We start from the raw sequence: 15,538 nt of genomic DNA, 5'->3' as shown, positions 1-15,538 counted from the left end.
AAAGGAATTAGAGGCGCCATTGAGGACAAAGAGTAGAAGATATAGAAGACAATTGGTTTCTTTCAGATTTATATGACATCTTTATATGTGTCATGGTTTTATTAGGGAAGTATTGTTCTCCAATTTTGGTCAGATCTTCCTGCATAACCTTTGTGATTCAGTTGAAGGTCATCTCAGTTGACCATTTTGTCTGACTTTTTTCCATTTTTAGCTATGACTGACATTTTGTTGTCTCAGCTTGACTAGATTGACCCATAGTTGTGATGTCACAAGAGAGTAGTGCCCTCCAAAACCAAAGGCTGAAGAGTAGCTATTATATAATTCAGTAAGGGACCAACTTATCCATCAGAAAGGATCTAAAAGAGAGAAAACAGACAAAAGCTCTTATCTCCTTGACTAGGTTTTGTAAGTATTTGTTGGCTTAGCCAGAAGGAATAGAGTTTTCTTTTCTAATAAGCAGCCTGTTGGGATTGGTTTGGAAAATGACTTGCAGGTTTTGTTATTTGTTGTTTGTTTGCATGTTTTTTTTTCCTTTTGATGGGATTTTTTTTTGGTGCAGCATGATGAATATGGACATATGTTTAGAATTGAACATGTTTAACCTATATCAGGTTGCTTGCTGTCTTGGGGAGGAAAAAGGGAGAGGAGGAGAAAAACTTGGAACACAAGGTTTTGCAAAGGTGAATGTTGAAAATTATCTTTGCATGTATTTGGAAAAATAAATCACTATTAATATTTTTAAAAATGACACAGAACATATCACTTGATCTCAGATCACTCTCTAAGACCTTAAGTTATGGGTAGGTGCTGATCTTCATCAATAAAAGGCTTTCCCATTACCAATGAACAGAATTACAGCTCCATTCTTTACCTTTCCCTCTGCCTCCAAACCTCAAGGAAGCACTTTTTATTTCTTAACTATAGCTTTTTCTGTGTCATGTGAATCTTGCTATGAATCAGTGCTTGAATAAAAGAAAATAACTTCCTCTAGACTGCTGTCCCTTGGTTCCAGTCTTTGGACTCCTTTATCACCACTTTCCTCTCCCCATCTCCATTTCTCTGCTCCTTTCTTTTTCCTAAAACCAGAGATCACAGGGCTTAATTCTGCTCAACTCCTTCCAGATCAAAAAGAAAACAAAAACAAGCCCCACAATCCTCCCAATTCAGGAACATTTCTTTCCTGCTCCCAATTGATCTGAATGCTTCATTTAAGTAGGACATCAGCTTTAATGTCCACTCTCTCAGAAAAGTGCTTGAAATAATATTTTCCCCCTAAGTACTCTAGTCACTTGCATCTTACTTTACTCCTAGAACAATCTTAATTTAGTAGAAGAGTATTTGTTTTAGATACTAACTGCGTAATCCTAGACAAGTTACTTAATCCTGTTTGCCTCAGTTTTTTCATCTGTCAAATAAACTGGAGAAACAGCTGGAATCCACCCCCCGCAACAAAACCCCACCAAAACTTGTCCCCACCTCTTCTACCCTTTAACTGGGGTGGTATGAAAAATGTGGAAAGGTCATTTGGTAAGCGACTTGGTCAAGATACTAGGAGTCAAATCCAGGTCCTCCCACTCCAAGCTCACTTCAGGAATCTGTCTTGTTGCTCAATTTCCATGTTTTAATTTTGGTTTTTATTTCTTCTTCTCTCTCCAAGCTGGTTTAGAATAAAAACTCCACCTTGGAGTTGAGGACTGTCAATATTCTTTACTTAACCAAGGGATTCCCAAAGAGAAAATAGAAAATTTTAGCAGTGTGTGAACATCTGGAGACACAAGGCAATTAACGCGGGGAGAAGCTGACAGGAGGGAGAGGAAGAGAATAGAATTAGTTTTTTTTTCTATCAGTCTTTCAGGTTTAGGAGGAAGCAGAAAATCCCCAGTGAACATTAAAAAAAAGAGAGTTGGATTTTTTGATTGACCACAGGGCCGCCTCCTGGGCTGGAAGAGAAGAAGGGGGCCGGAGCACTGTCTCCATGTACAAAGTTCAGACAGAGCATCAGCCTCTCCATCCAGCTGGTTCTTCCCTCTGTTTATTTTTCCTTTCCATTCTCCCTCACTCCCCCAGTTATTAGGAACTTCCCTGGAAGCTAGTCCTACTAGAAGTTTCAAGAATATAGAACCAGATTGATTAACCAAAAAGCCCACCAAAAGCATCCTGAGACCACCCACAGATTTTCTCCTACTGCAGGCTCACTGCAGATTTTATAATTTTTCAAACTGAAGGCATATTTTGATTCAGAGCGTGGTTTCTAATGACCTTGGCTCTTAGGCCTGGTCATCAGAGGGATGATATTGTCTTTTCCTGTCTACTGCAGACAGAATGGGAGTTTATATATGCCTGCCTTGGCCTTTTGGGGAAACAGGCTTTAGAGATGGCACTAAATGTGTCTTTTTCTCTCTCCTTATCATCATTCAATCAATAAGTATGTATAAAGTACCCTGGGCCAGGTGTTGGGGATACTAAGTGCAAAGAATGAAAGAATTTTTCATCTTAAGGAATTTACATTTAGATGAGAGTCAGTAGTACATATGAAAAGATATAGAGAATCAATATAAAATGAATACATGAAAATATATACAAAGCAGTTAAGTATAAAGTCATTTGGGAGGAAGGGCAGTAAGGATCAGGAAAGGCTTCATGCCTTTCCTAGATGGTACCTAAACTGCATGGTTAAGGAAGAGAGAAATTCCATGAAATGGATGTAGGGAGGGATGGCCCAAAGGCATGGGGGAAGGAGTAGCTTAGGTACAGAGTCAGGAGATGGGCTGATCTGAGTGAAGAACAGAGAAAAGGTTAGTTTGGCTGGAAGACAGAGTGAAAGAGACAGTGATATTCAGTGAGGATGGAAAGATATACTGGGGTCAAGTTGTTCAGGGTTTTAAGATCTGAACAAAAGTTTATACTTTATCTGGAAGTCAATAGAAAGCCACCAGAGAGAGCCACTAGGTCAGATCTGCATGTATAAAGAGCTGTTTTTTTTTTGGGGGGGGGATGGAGGGCAGCACTCTATGAACTGGATTGTATTGAGGAGAGAGAGGCTTAAGGCAAGAGAAGCCAATTAGTAGACTTGCAGTATTGGAGGAGTGAAGTCTTATCAACTGGAGTGTGAATGGAGAGAAGGGATCAGATGTGAGAGATGTTGGGAAGTTAGAAATGGCAAGATTTGGCAACTCTCTTGGAATGAGTGTTCCTGACATTAGATTGGCTGACTAAAAAGGCACTCTTGGTACACACTCAGGGGATATGGTGCTGACAGCACATATATGAGTGTTCTGCCTTTGTTGGATCATATATCTAATCTTTTACAAACCTTAACGTGATGAGTGACATAACTGCTATTATTATTATTATATTAATTGTTATTAGTGATGGAGAAACCAGATGTTCAAAGTCATTGTTGCCTCTTTTTTTTTTCTAGACATAGAACATCCTTTTGAAGAGTGGGGAAAGGGTGATGGTAGTATGTTTACTTTCCATTGGTCTAATTTTTTTTTCCTGCTTCTTTTTTTTCTAGACATAGAGCATCCTTCGCAGAGTGGGGGAAGGGTGATGGTAGTATGCTTACTTTCCAATGGCTTATTTTTTTGCTGCCTCTTTTTTTTAGACTTAGAACATCCTTGGCAAAATGGGGGAAGGATAGTGGTAGTATGTTTACTTTCCATTGGCCTAATTTTTTTTGCTGCCTCATTTTTTTTCTCTAGACATAGAGAATCCTTGACAGAGTGGAGGAAGGGTGGTGATAATATGGTTACTTTCCACTGGCCTAATATTTTTTTCCTATGTGAATTCTAGTTCAGATGAAAATTTAGAAAAGCTTCAATGAATGTAACTTAGAACAAAGGTTCTAAAGTCACAGATCTCTTGGTAGTTTGGTGAAACTTATGGATACCCTTTCAGGATGATGCTTTTAAATTTATGAAATAAAATATATAAAATTACAAAGGAATGCAATGATGTTACAATATGGTTATCAAACTATTAAAAACATTCATAAACCTTCAGTTTAAGAATTCCTGACCTAGAGCTCAAATATCAGAAACAATGGTAAAGGGAAATGACGAAAGTAGCCTGAGAGAGTTACAGAAAAGGGTCAGCTTCAAAGTGGGGATTTCATGTTGATGTTGTTATATTTTAGAAATAATAGCAATAATATTGGCATTTAAAAAAAAGGTTCTAACTCACTATAGATTAAGGAAATGCAAATTAAAACAATTCTGAGGTACTATTTCATACCTAGTAGATTGGCTAATAGGACAGAAAATGAAAATGACAAATGTTGGAGGGGATGTGAGAAAAATGAGACATTAATGCACCATTGGTGGAGTTATGAACTGATCCAATCATTCTATAGAGCAATTTGGAACTATGCTCAAAGGGGTATCAAAATCTTGCAAATTCTTTGCCTCAGCAATACCATCACTAAGTCTGTATCCCAAAAGATATAAAAAGCAAAGGAAAAGGGCCTATATGTAAAAATATTTATAGTAACTATTTTATGGGGGCAGAGAATTAGAAATTGAGGAGATGCCCAGGGGAATGGCTGGACAAATTGTTTATGTATGATTATGGTGGACTACTATTGTGTTTAAGACATGATGAACAGGATGCTCTCAGAAAAACTTAGAAAGACTTCTATGAGCTGATGCAAAATGAAATGTACTGTGTACGAAGTAACAGTAATATTGTTAGATTTTAAATTTGGGGGGATATTTAAATAGACATATGGTCAAAAAGAATGAATTTAGCACCATAAACTATATCCTATTCACTATATACTATTTTTCACTATAAACTATTTTTACACTATAAACTTAAAAATCAAGTAGAATGATGATCTACACATCTTTAAATGGTAGGAAAAGGAATGATATATATTTTCTCAGTTATAGAGAAGAACCTATAAATAAGAAAAACCATTGGAAGTAAATATTAAGAACAAAATAAGTAGATTTGACATAAAAATATTTTCCATAACAAGAAAATTATAACAAAATAGAAAAACCAGATTAAGGCAAGCAACCTCTTCTGTAAATATAGCTGATTAATATACATAATAAATAAAAATATATAGATACAATATCCATTTCCCAACAGCAAAATGTTCAAAGTATATGAATATACTTTACTTTTCAAAAGTTCCTCCCCCAAAACTCTACAAATTGTTAAGTAATCACTTGGAAAATTATTAGTATGTGTAATAACCAGAGAAACAAATTTAAATAACTTTAAAGCAGTATATTAAGTTCACTGAGTTATTTTAAAATAAGCTAAAATGGTGAAAATTAAGATTATCAGAATTGAAGAGAAACCAGGCACATTTATTTCTGGAGCTACAAATTGGTACAATATTTTTTTGAGAGGACTGCTAAAACAGATTATATCCTTTGACCCAATGCTACCACAACTAGGGCCAATCCTGACAATGTTGAGTTTTTGTTTTAGAGTGCTATTTCTACAAAAATATTTTACCTGTAAGACCAACAAATCTAGAAAAAACAGGGGAAAGGTTGAATAAATTGTCTATCTCAATGTAATAGAATATTACCATACTGCTAACAACAGCAAATATAAGCATAATGCCCTACCTCCATCCCTTCATCTAAGTTTAGCTGCCTATTGGAACAGACCAAGAGACCCCTTTCACTCAAGTAGAACATAATCAACATAAGGAGAAATAAGACTCAGAGATGCAGAAAATGCAAAATGGAATAAGAGGGAAGAAAGTCTCACTCTGCATTTGATCTGCCTGCTCTTGATTGTGCCTCTTTATTTGCTATCCAAGAATAGGCCAGGAAGAATAATTGGAAGTCCAATTAATGAACATCAAGATAGAGTGTCGGGATCTGGAGTCTCAGTTCAAATCTGGCCTTAAAGTCATAGTAGCTGTGTGACCTTGTTCAGTGGTAAATGAATAAGCAAATAATGCCTGTGCATTGTTCCTATAGCAATGCTTTTTGCTAAAGTTATTTATTAATTACCCTCTAGCCCTCCCATTTTAAATAAGGACTAGATCATCATTTGTTGGGGAAGTTGTAGAAGAAATTATTACTTAAGTTTATGTTCTATACTTAGATTTGGGGATTAAGAGTCACCCTGAATCTACATGAAATAGGAGCCACAGAATAACTTTCCAGATATAAGGAAAGTGTGTTCCAATATCTGCCTCTCTGACCCCTCAAATCTCTCATGGATTGTAGAAAGTATTTGCAAAAAGAAGTCTTAAGGATAATGGAAACAAGTGTTTGTATCATAAATACAAGTTGTTATCTGTTCAGATCAATTGTTAGCTGATCTCTTGACAAAGGGGAAAAATGTCATCTATTGGAGTTTGAGGAAGATGGGAAAATTATGTGAATAGTTTGGGGAGCTGAAATCAGTTCCACTACTGAGAGCTAAAGAGAGCTTTAGAAACCTAGACTTTTAAAAATATGTGTATTTTTTGATAGTTTAAAAACACATTAAATCTTCTATAATTAATTCATTAATGATATTGCTCTAAAATTTTCAGTTTCATTTTTTCAGATTTGGCAATCAAAGTCATACTTGTCTCATAAAAAGAAGTGGGTACCTATCTTTATATATAGAAATAGTCCATGTGATATATCTATATATTCATATATATAGATATACTACTTATTTTTTTGAAGTTGTGGAAAAATTCATTTGTAAATACATTTAATCTCACTTGATATCTTTTTGTTTTGTTTTTGGACCAAACTTGTGATTGTATATCTATGTGTAGGTAGCTTCTGGTGAGATGCTTCCTCTATATCTATGTGTAGGTAGCTTCTGGTGAGATGCTTCCTCTGCTAATGGAGATAGGTACTGGTTCTGCTGTTTATTGTCTTAAAGAGTTGCCTGGGGACCTGAGAGATTAAATAACATCTTGTGGGCTCTGCACTCTTGTTAGGTATTCCCGAGGCACTTTGGAAGCCTCTAGGGGATAGTGGTAAGGGAGTCTGTAATGCCCTTAGATTGGAAGTCAGGACACAGACCTACCTCCAACACTAATTGGTTTATTATGTGACTTTGGAAAAATAACTAATTTTTCAGTGTTGCAATTTCTATGTCTATAAAACTTGAAAACAGATTAGCTATTTCAAGCCAGCTTGGAGACCGTTGTTATGGGACATTAAGGAGCATTGATAATACTGTCACTAATCTCTGTTTTTGTCCTTTTAGTAAAAAACAGTCCTTCAGGCATGATAGAAGGAACCATCATGCCTGAAGGACTGTTTTTGACTGATGTAGAAATGGACAAGTCTGGCCCAGTCTCCTAACAATATTACTTTGTTTGTATTTAACCTCACTTACCTCATTCGAACAAATGACCACAATGATATCTGTGCAACCTATTTTCTTACTTCCTGTGATCGATGTGTTTATCCACTGAGACAATCCCCATAAAAGTGCTTTGAAATCTCTATAGTCCTTATAGAACTCAGGAGTATTGTTCACAGATTCCCCACGCTTGAAACAGACCATTGCTAATTTTTTTCAGTTAAATTTTTCATTTTACTTCAGAGATAAGAGATTGCCTCAGTTCAGAGCTTGATTTATTGTTTTATTGAATGCCCAGGTGTAGGAAAGTGTTAATAATTCAGATTAAACTTAAATATGTGTCTTGCATACAGTTTTTTCTTTTTTTTTTAGAAGCTGATAAATATTTACCAACACCCTCTTCTCTTGCCCTATAAAATATTACTTGAGCTCAGTAGGACTGCAGGAGAAGACAGGGGAAGAAGTTACTGTCATACATGGGAGGCCTGGGGATTGGAGACTAATTAGTAATAACAATAATAGTGATTACTAATAATGATGATAATAGTAATTGGCATTTATATTATATAACTTTCAGTTTGAAAAATACTCCATGTTCATCTTCTCAGTTGAGCCCCACAATAGCCTTGATTCAACCTGTGCAGTTTCAGATGCTGAGAGAGCAGCCTGTGCACTTTGTGGCCCCTATTAGTCACTTTAGAAAGACTTCTGGTAATTTTCCTCTCTGCCCAGCCTGAGAATGGGATTTCTCTGCCTTCCCTTTCAGTGTGTCTGCATGAAGTAATAGCTTTCTCATTTCCCGTCTGGTTATTTCCTCTGACACAGGGACACTAGGGAAATGAAGCTGAATAACTTTCAGGGGATCCCAGGCAGCTGAGAAGGATTAAAATATCATGGAAGAAAAAAACCCCAAACAATTAATCAACCAAACAAACAGAAACTAGGGTTGCTAAATATTGGACATGATACTTTCTTTGTCTATCTGGATTCATTTATTAATCACATATGTTTCTATGCATTATCTAATCATGTACTCTTTCTATTCATCCATCTATCCATCCCATTTATCCTATCTATCTATCTATGTATATGGTTTACAAGCAAGACTAGTAGTTCTGGGTTTGTTTTCTCTCTGATATTAACTATTTCTTTGATTTTGGGCAAATTACTTTCCTTCTCTGTGTTTTTTTTTTTCATCTATAAAATGAGCTGCTGAGGGAGACATACATAGATACATGTATTCCTTCATATTTTTGTTTTCTCTATTTAGATAAGAGAGGAAGACACCATTTTAACCCTTGTATGGAATGATACCTTTTTGACTGCGTTTTTGGACAGTGATTTGGAATATCAGTGAGGGGACTTTGACCATCATGTTATCCCTTGTAGAATTTATCATGGGCTTCTAACCCCAAATGCCAATTATTGTTAAGCAACTTCCTTCTTTGAAGTCAGGTGGCACAATGGATAGATTACCAGTCTTAGAATCAGGAGAATCTGAGTTCATTTGTGACCTCGGATACTTGACATTTACTACCTCTGAAGCCTGAGAAAGTTATTTAACTCCAATTGCCTTGCTCCCCCCCCAAAAAAAATTATGCTTTTGATAGATGATGGAATATAAACTCCTTCAAGGCAAGAATTATTTCATTTTTGTCATTTGGTCAACAAGCATTTTTTGGTAGTTGTATCTCTGGTGTTTCACAAAATCCTTGATTCTTTTCATTTACATAATTTAATTGCTTTATTTATAATTCTTACTTCACTGTTTCTGGGTTTCACTTTTGATCTCTAGCTTCCAGCACTTGCTTGAAGCCAGAACATAAACTTCACCATGTCTCCTTTTGCATTTCTTCTTAATTTTGGAGATTCATAAAGAGATATATGAAGAGCATGTCATAAACTATTCTCAAGACCAGAGAAGATTGTTCATTTGATAAAATGTCCTTTCTGAAGCTCTAGAATTTAACTAGATCCACTCATCTGGAAGATTGATTTCTGAGAGGGAACAGGACAATACATTGGTGTCAAAGTCAATAGAAAGGAATACTTGCAGGCTGCATACTACCTTAAAAAACCCACAAATTAACATTATCTATGTTGTAGTTATATTTTTATTTATTTTGTTAAACAGTTCCCAGTTACATTTTTTTTGTCTGGTTCTGACCCAACAGGAAATTTAATTAGATTGAAATTTGACTCATCTGTTAATAGCTGATGTTTAATTCAATAAACATAAACCTACTGTGTGCCATACATTGGGTTAGGTGCTGAATGAAAGCTAACATTTACATAATGCTTACTACTTGCCAGGCGTTGTGATAAATACTTTACAAACTTACCTCATTTGAGCCTTACAACAACTCTGAGAGATAGGTGCTATTATTATCTTCATTTCACAATTGGGGAAACTGAGACAAGCAGCATTTAAATAATTTGCCCAAGATCACACAACTAGGAACGGTCTGAGGTAGGATTTGAATCCACATTTTCTTGAATCCTGCTGCAGCATTCCACCCACTAGGCCACCTATGATAGGGATATGGAGTCAGGAAGAAGTCTTGATTTCAAATCTTGCCTTAGATACTTTCTAAATGTATGATTAACCTCTCGATCTCAGTTTTCCATTCTGTAAAAATGGGGATAATAATAACATTTACCTAGAGTTGTTGTGAAGATCAAATGAAATCAAATGAAGTTACAAATGTAAAATGCTTTGTGAACTCCCTAAAGCACCATTTTCCTCTCTGACTGTAGTTTGCTTCTCTGTGAAAAGATGTTGGACTCAATGGCTTCTAGAGTTTCACCTGGTTTTTAAATCTCTTGATGTCATAGATATTCAACATTATCATGTACATTTTGTTGTTTTGGTGCAGAATCACAAATCTAGAGCTTGAAGGGAGCTGAAATCAGCTAATCTCCCCTGCCCATTTTACAGATGAGGAAACTGAGAGTTAGTGTGGTTAAATGACATGATCACACTCCTGATAAGCATCACAGGCAGGATTTGAATCCAGATTCTCTTTATTCCAGAGCTTGTATTCTTTCTACAATCAGACATTTTACCATCTTTCTCTGAAATCACTTATGTTTTATTACTAGGAGTTTAGTCATCTGACTGCTTAACATTGGTCTCTTAAGGCTATTTAATAGGTAGATTGTAGAGTTGTTAGGAAAAATAGGAAAATCATAAAAACAGCCCTAAAGCACCTTGAAAACTTTATTTAGCCAGTGACCACTGGTCTGTAGGATGTTTGACCTCAAGGCTGGTGTGAACTGAAACCAAGTCCATCTCCAAGGCAGGGGAATGTCTGCTTTAGGATAGCCATGCAGGAATTCCTCATCCCAGGACTGTAAGAGAACTTTAATTGAGATTGGAGAACACCCACTCTTTGATGCTACATGAGCATCATGTCCCAATGCCACATAAGTGGTATACTTTTTATTTTACTGTATGCCCATTTCTGTCGAACCAATAGATTTCCAACACCATGTGGGCGGTAAAGTACTTCTTTTAATGAGAGCTTATTTATACATATGTCTTTTCTGATTCCTAACAAAAGTTTTGGGAATTTAAAGGTGAGTCCACTCCTTGTTTTTTGTATCAGAAACCTAAATAAGAGTTAATCATCCATGACCAACCTAACCAAACCATGTTCTCTAGCAATTAAATTAGAGTTTCCTTTGCCCTTCCTAACTTCAATTTCATCTCTAACTAAGGGGAAGCTCACAAGCTGACTTTGGGGTTAGGTAGTCAGGAAACCAAAGGTCTGATCCCATCTTTGCTATTTGACCTGCTGGGTGAACTTGGATTCTTTTCTAAATAACCCCAGGTCTTAATTTCTCTATCTCTCAAGGGAATAAAACAGGCTCAATCTTCCTCCTTAGGGCTTGGACAAGAATAGCTAATCAGAAGAACTATAATTTAATTCAATCCAATTAGTGTGGATTGGGCAAACACTGGGTCCATAGCCCTGCAATACATTCTCTAAAGTTCTCTTGTCCCTGTGGAGCACTGTAAAATACTGCTAAACAAAACACTGTAGGAATCAGAACTGGTAGGAACCTTAGGAATCACCTCTCATTTGTGGATGCAGAGATTGAATTTCAGAGAGGAAAGAAATTATTTAAAAATGATCACAAAGGTAGAGTGAGTAGTCGGGCCTATAATTTAAATCCAGCTCCTCTGACTAAAAATTAATCACACAGTGACCCAACAATTTATTTGCAATGACTCATTTATATCTTTTTTTTTTTATTACACAGTCTCAAGGAATCTAGGTATTTCCAGAATCTGGATCATGGAGATTGGAAAATAAATGTGAATTTTTAGCAATACTTGATCAAACTATTTGTAGGATGAACTGAATTTTTCTTCTGAGCATTTCTGGGGATTTTTTCTTTTTGAGTATTAAAGTGATATAATCAAAGTAAGTTAAAAGAGTGATAAATAATAAATGACATGATATGTATTTTTTTCCAAGGCAAGTAGGTGATAAATTGAGTAGAATATAGAACCTGGAGTCAGAAAGACAGGTTCAAATCTTGCTTCAAATACTTTCTAGTTTGGAGGCTCTGGACAAATCACTTAACTTCGGTCTGCATCAACTTGCCCATCTGTAAATAGAAAATAATAAAAATACTTGTATTTCAGGGTTATTGTGAGGGTTAAATGAATAACATGCAAAAGTGCTTAGTAAACTTGAAATGTTATATAAATTCTGCTTTTATTTTTTCCAGATTGACAGATGCTAAATACTTAGAATAGGATTACAAAATACCTTCCATTTCCTAAATCATCTCTGAAATAAGTTTTTCAAGTAAATTGAATCAAAGAAGTCAGTACTTCTTGAATTATTTCATAGAAATGGCTATTTTTCCTGAGGTGAATAAGAGAATATATGTCTTTTTGTATTTGATAATATGTAACATATATTTCTCCATGTATTTAGGCAGGACCTGAAATTTCACTGGCATAGGAATCTGGAATATTGAAACATTCTTCTATAAACTATCTCTGCCAATGCTTTGCAACTTCAAGTCTTAGAGAATAGTCTGGGGACACTGTAAGCCTAAAAGTCATAAAGCTATGGAGTTTTAGGGGTCAGGCTTGAATTCTGATTTTAAGGATAGTTCCTATTCATTATCCTATACTGCCCACACACCTCTTTTATCCAAGGCCTCTCCTTCTACCTTTTTCTTTTTCTTATTGATAGAGAATCTGTTGTTGACTCAATTATGAACATTAGCCCTTTAATATCATTAAGTTCATTCCTTATTATAATTATAATATTATTTTTTGTATTGTTTGTCCCACTACCCAACTTTGGACCCCCAAGATCATCTATTTCCATAATATTCCCAATAGAATCTCATATTTTTTTGCTTATCCTAACAATCCCCAGTTTTGATAAATCTCACTATATATTTTCTCTGCGTTAGTGCTAGAAGCAGTCATATTGTTTGGGCCCATTTCCTATTCCCCAAAGGGAGAGTTTCAAATCTTTACTCCTCCAGCCTTCAGTCTCCCTACAACCCCTTCATTGTCTGCAGATGACTTTGGTCCTTATTTTATTGAGAATATTAAGTCAATCTGACATTAATTCCCTTAATTTCCTTCTTCTCTGGCTTCAAATATTTATCTTCATCAATCTTCTTTATCTATTTTTTTCTCAGAATAAAAGTTTTCTCCTTTCTTCAAGGTTAACTTGTTTTCTTGATTCAATTTCTCTTATATTCTATGTGACCTTATTTCATTAGTTAGTTCTTTTTTAATCTTTATTTCTGTTTTCCCTTCTTAATATGTATGTGTTTTGGCTTCTTCTTCTCTAAAAATATCATCACCTTGATTTTGTTACTCTCTAAAGGTACTATCATAAGTCCTTCCTTCCTTCCCATATTCATATATATTTTCTCCTCACATCTTCACTTGGCACTTATCCCAAAGCCCTTACTTACTTTTTGAAATGTGGTTTCTGCCCTTATCAGCAAGATGAAACAACTTTTCACAAGTTACCAGAAATGTTACCATTCCATTACAGTTACCAAATCCAGCTCTTTACCTCTCCTGTACTATTATCAGAACCTCCTAAATGAACCTCCTCCCTCTGATTTATCCTAACAAATTCCTTCTCCATGTGTTGCTATATCTTCACCATCAGGGTTTTACCCAATGCATTGAGAATATTTTTCCATTTCTTTTGACATTGAGAGGGTACTAGAGGAGCATATGGCTATACATGGATTGCTCCTCATGTGATGAGCAATCCCCTTGTGATGATTCCATCTTTATTTTGCTCATACATTGTCTGATCATTAAAAGGATTTTGCAGTTTCCCCAAAGCATTCCACTAACGTTTTCTTCTGTTCAGTTTATTGCTTATTTTCCAGTGTCTATCCAAGATATTGATGGATGGACTCTATAGATTGTTTCTTTAATTTTTTATCATAATCTGATTGAGAGCCATTCTCTATTTAGTGTTAGACCAAATTAGGAAATGAAGTTATGTTTCCATTAGTGCAAGAGTAGGCCTAATTCATCTCCCTAAAATTACTAAACACTCTAATTGTATCTTTTTTTGAATCAGTAAGATAACCTTTCTGATTATAAGAAAGGCCAGATTCTAACTCATTAAGAGGAAGTCCTTCAGAAGCATGTCCTTTTATATGACAATCTATGTCCTTTTCTATGTTCAATGGAGTAAGGTGCAAGATGACTGAATTATTCATGAGGTAACTTCAGCCATCAGAAATCTCTGCTACATCCTCATTTCTGACTTCTAGTCTGTCTCACTTTGAAGTAGGAGTTGGTACTTGCTCCTGTTTGCTCACATGTCTTTGATATTCTGTCTCATTCTCCCATCCCACAATATTGACTCCCCATCTAATGATGCTGAATCAGATCCCATTCCTAATTAAAAGTTGTCAATGACTTCCCATTGTGTACTAATAGCAAGAGTTCTTAACTTGACATTTTGAGACTCCAATGATCTTGTCCCAATTGGCCACCGAAATGTCATTTTCTAAAAATTGTGGACATGAGCTTGATAATTCAGTCACCCTAGACTGCTCAGGGTTCACCAAACATACCTGACATATTTAAAAATCTCTGTGCCTTTTCTCATGTAATTTTTTTCACTGGAATGTTTTCTGTGTTAACTATACATATTAAAATTCTGCCTGGACTTCAAGGTCTAAAACTGTCAACACTTCAAAAATGTTTGTGGAAGCCCTTTTTGTAGTGGCAAGAAACTAGAAACAGAATGGATGCCCATCAGTTGGATAATGGCTGAATAAGTTATAGTTTGTGAATGTTAGGGAATATTATTATTCTATAAGAAATTATGATTTCTGAGAGGCCTGGAGAGACTTACATGAAGTGATGCTGAGTGAAATGAGTAGAACCAAGAGAACATTGTAAACAGCAACAGCAAGATTACGTGATGATTAACTGTGATAAACTTGCTTCTTTGAAACAATGAGATGATTCAGGCCAGTTGCAATAGACTTGTGATAAAGAGAGCCATCTACATCCAGAGAGAGGACTGTAGGGATTGAATATGGATCACAACATAGTATTTTTACCTTTTTTGTTGTTTGCTTTTTTTTCTTTCTCATTTTTCCCTTTTTGATCTGATTTTTCTTGTATAGCATGACGGGGATGTGGGATGTGGTAATATATATATAGAAAAATGCACATGTTTAACATATATTGGAATGCTTGATGCCTGGGGAGGAAGAAAAGGGTAAGAAAGATTTGGAACACAGGGTTTTGCAAAGGTGAATATTAAAAACAATCTTTGTCTATATTTTGAAAATAAAAAGCTATTGTTAAAAAATCATATAAGACACAATTAATTAGCTAAAAGCAAGTAGCATAGTAATAAAAGTAGCTTCAAAATATACAATAGGAGGTAAATGCTATTATTATCCCCATTTTGCAGACAAAGAAACAGGCAAATAGAGGTTAAGTGACTTGCCAAAGTCACTTAGTAAGTATTAGAGTCATGACACTCCTAAAATATCTGCAAAAGAGGCACAGGAATCCCATCCTCTGAAGTCCTGTAATAATCCATACAACTTTAATAAACTCCAACTGCTCTAAGATTTTTGGGACACCCTATCCTTCTCTTATTATGCAACGTGTTCATTCTATCTAGAATTGGAAGCCAGATTTCAAGGGATAGAGAAGTAAGTAAGTAAATAGTTGAAGAAATAGAAACAGCTATTATCAACTAATTTTTTTTAGTAGTTT

The 15,538-nt window shown here is 35.5% G+C and overlaps 1 protein-coding gene across 1 annotated transcript in view; it reads left to right on the top strand.

Annotated features, from left to right (window-relative positions):
* Positions 1-305: 305 nt before the first annotated feature.
* KCNE4 (potassium voltage-gated channel subfamily E regulatory subunit 4) overlaps positions 306-15,538 on the top strand; it is a 73,695-nt gene continuing 58,462 nt past the window's right edge. Inside the window, exon 1 of the mRNA XM_031957963.1 lies at positions 306-405. The gene's annotated coding sequence lies outside the window, so the exon portion shown is untranslated. The remainder of the gene's footprint in view (positions 406-15,538) is intronic.

The sequence above is a fragment of the Sarcophilus harrisii genome, chromosome 3 (assembly GCF_902635505.1).
Source record: "Sarcophilus harrisii chromosome 3, mSarHar1.11, whole genome shotgun sequence".
Lineage (NCBI taxonomy): Eukaryota > Metazoa > Chordata > Mammalia > Dasyuromorphia > Dasyuridae > Sarcophilus > Sarcophilus harrisii.
Note: the sequence above shows the minus strand (reverse complement) of the source record. Positions and strands in the feature narration are given on the sequence as shown.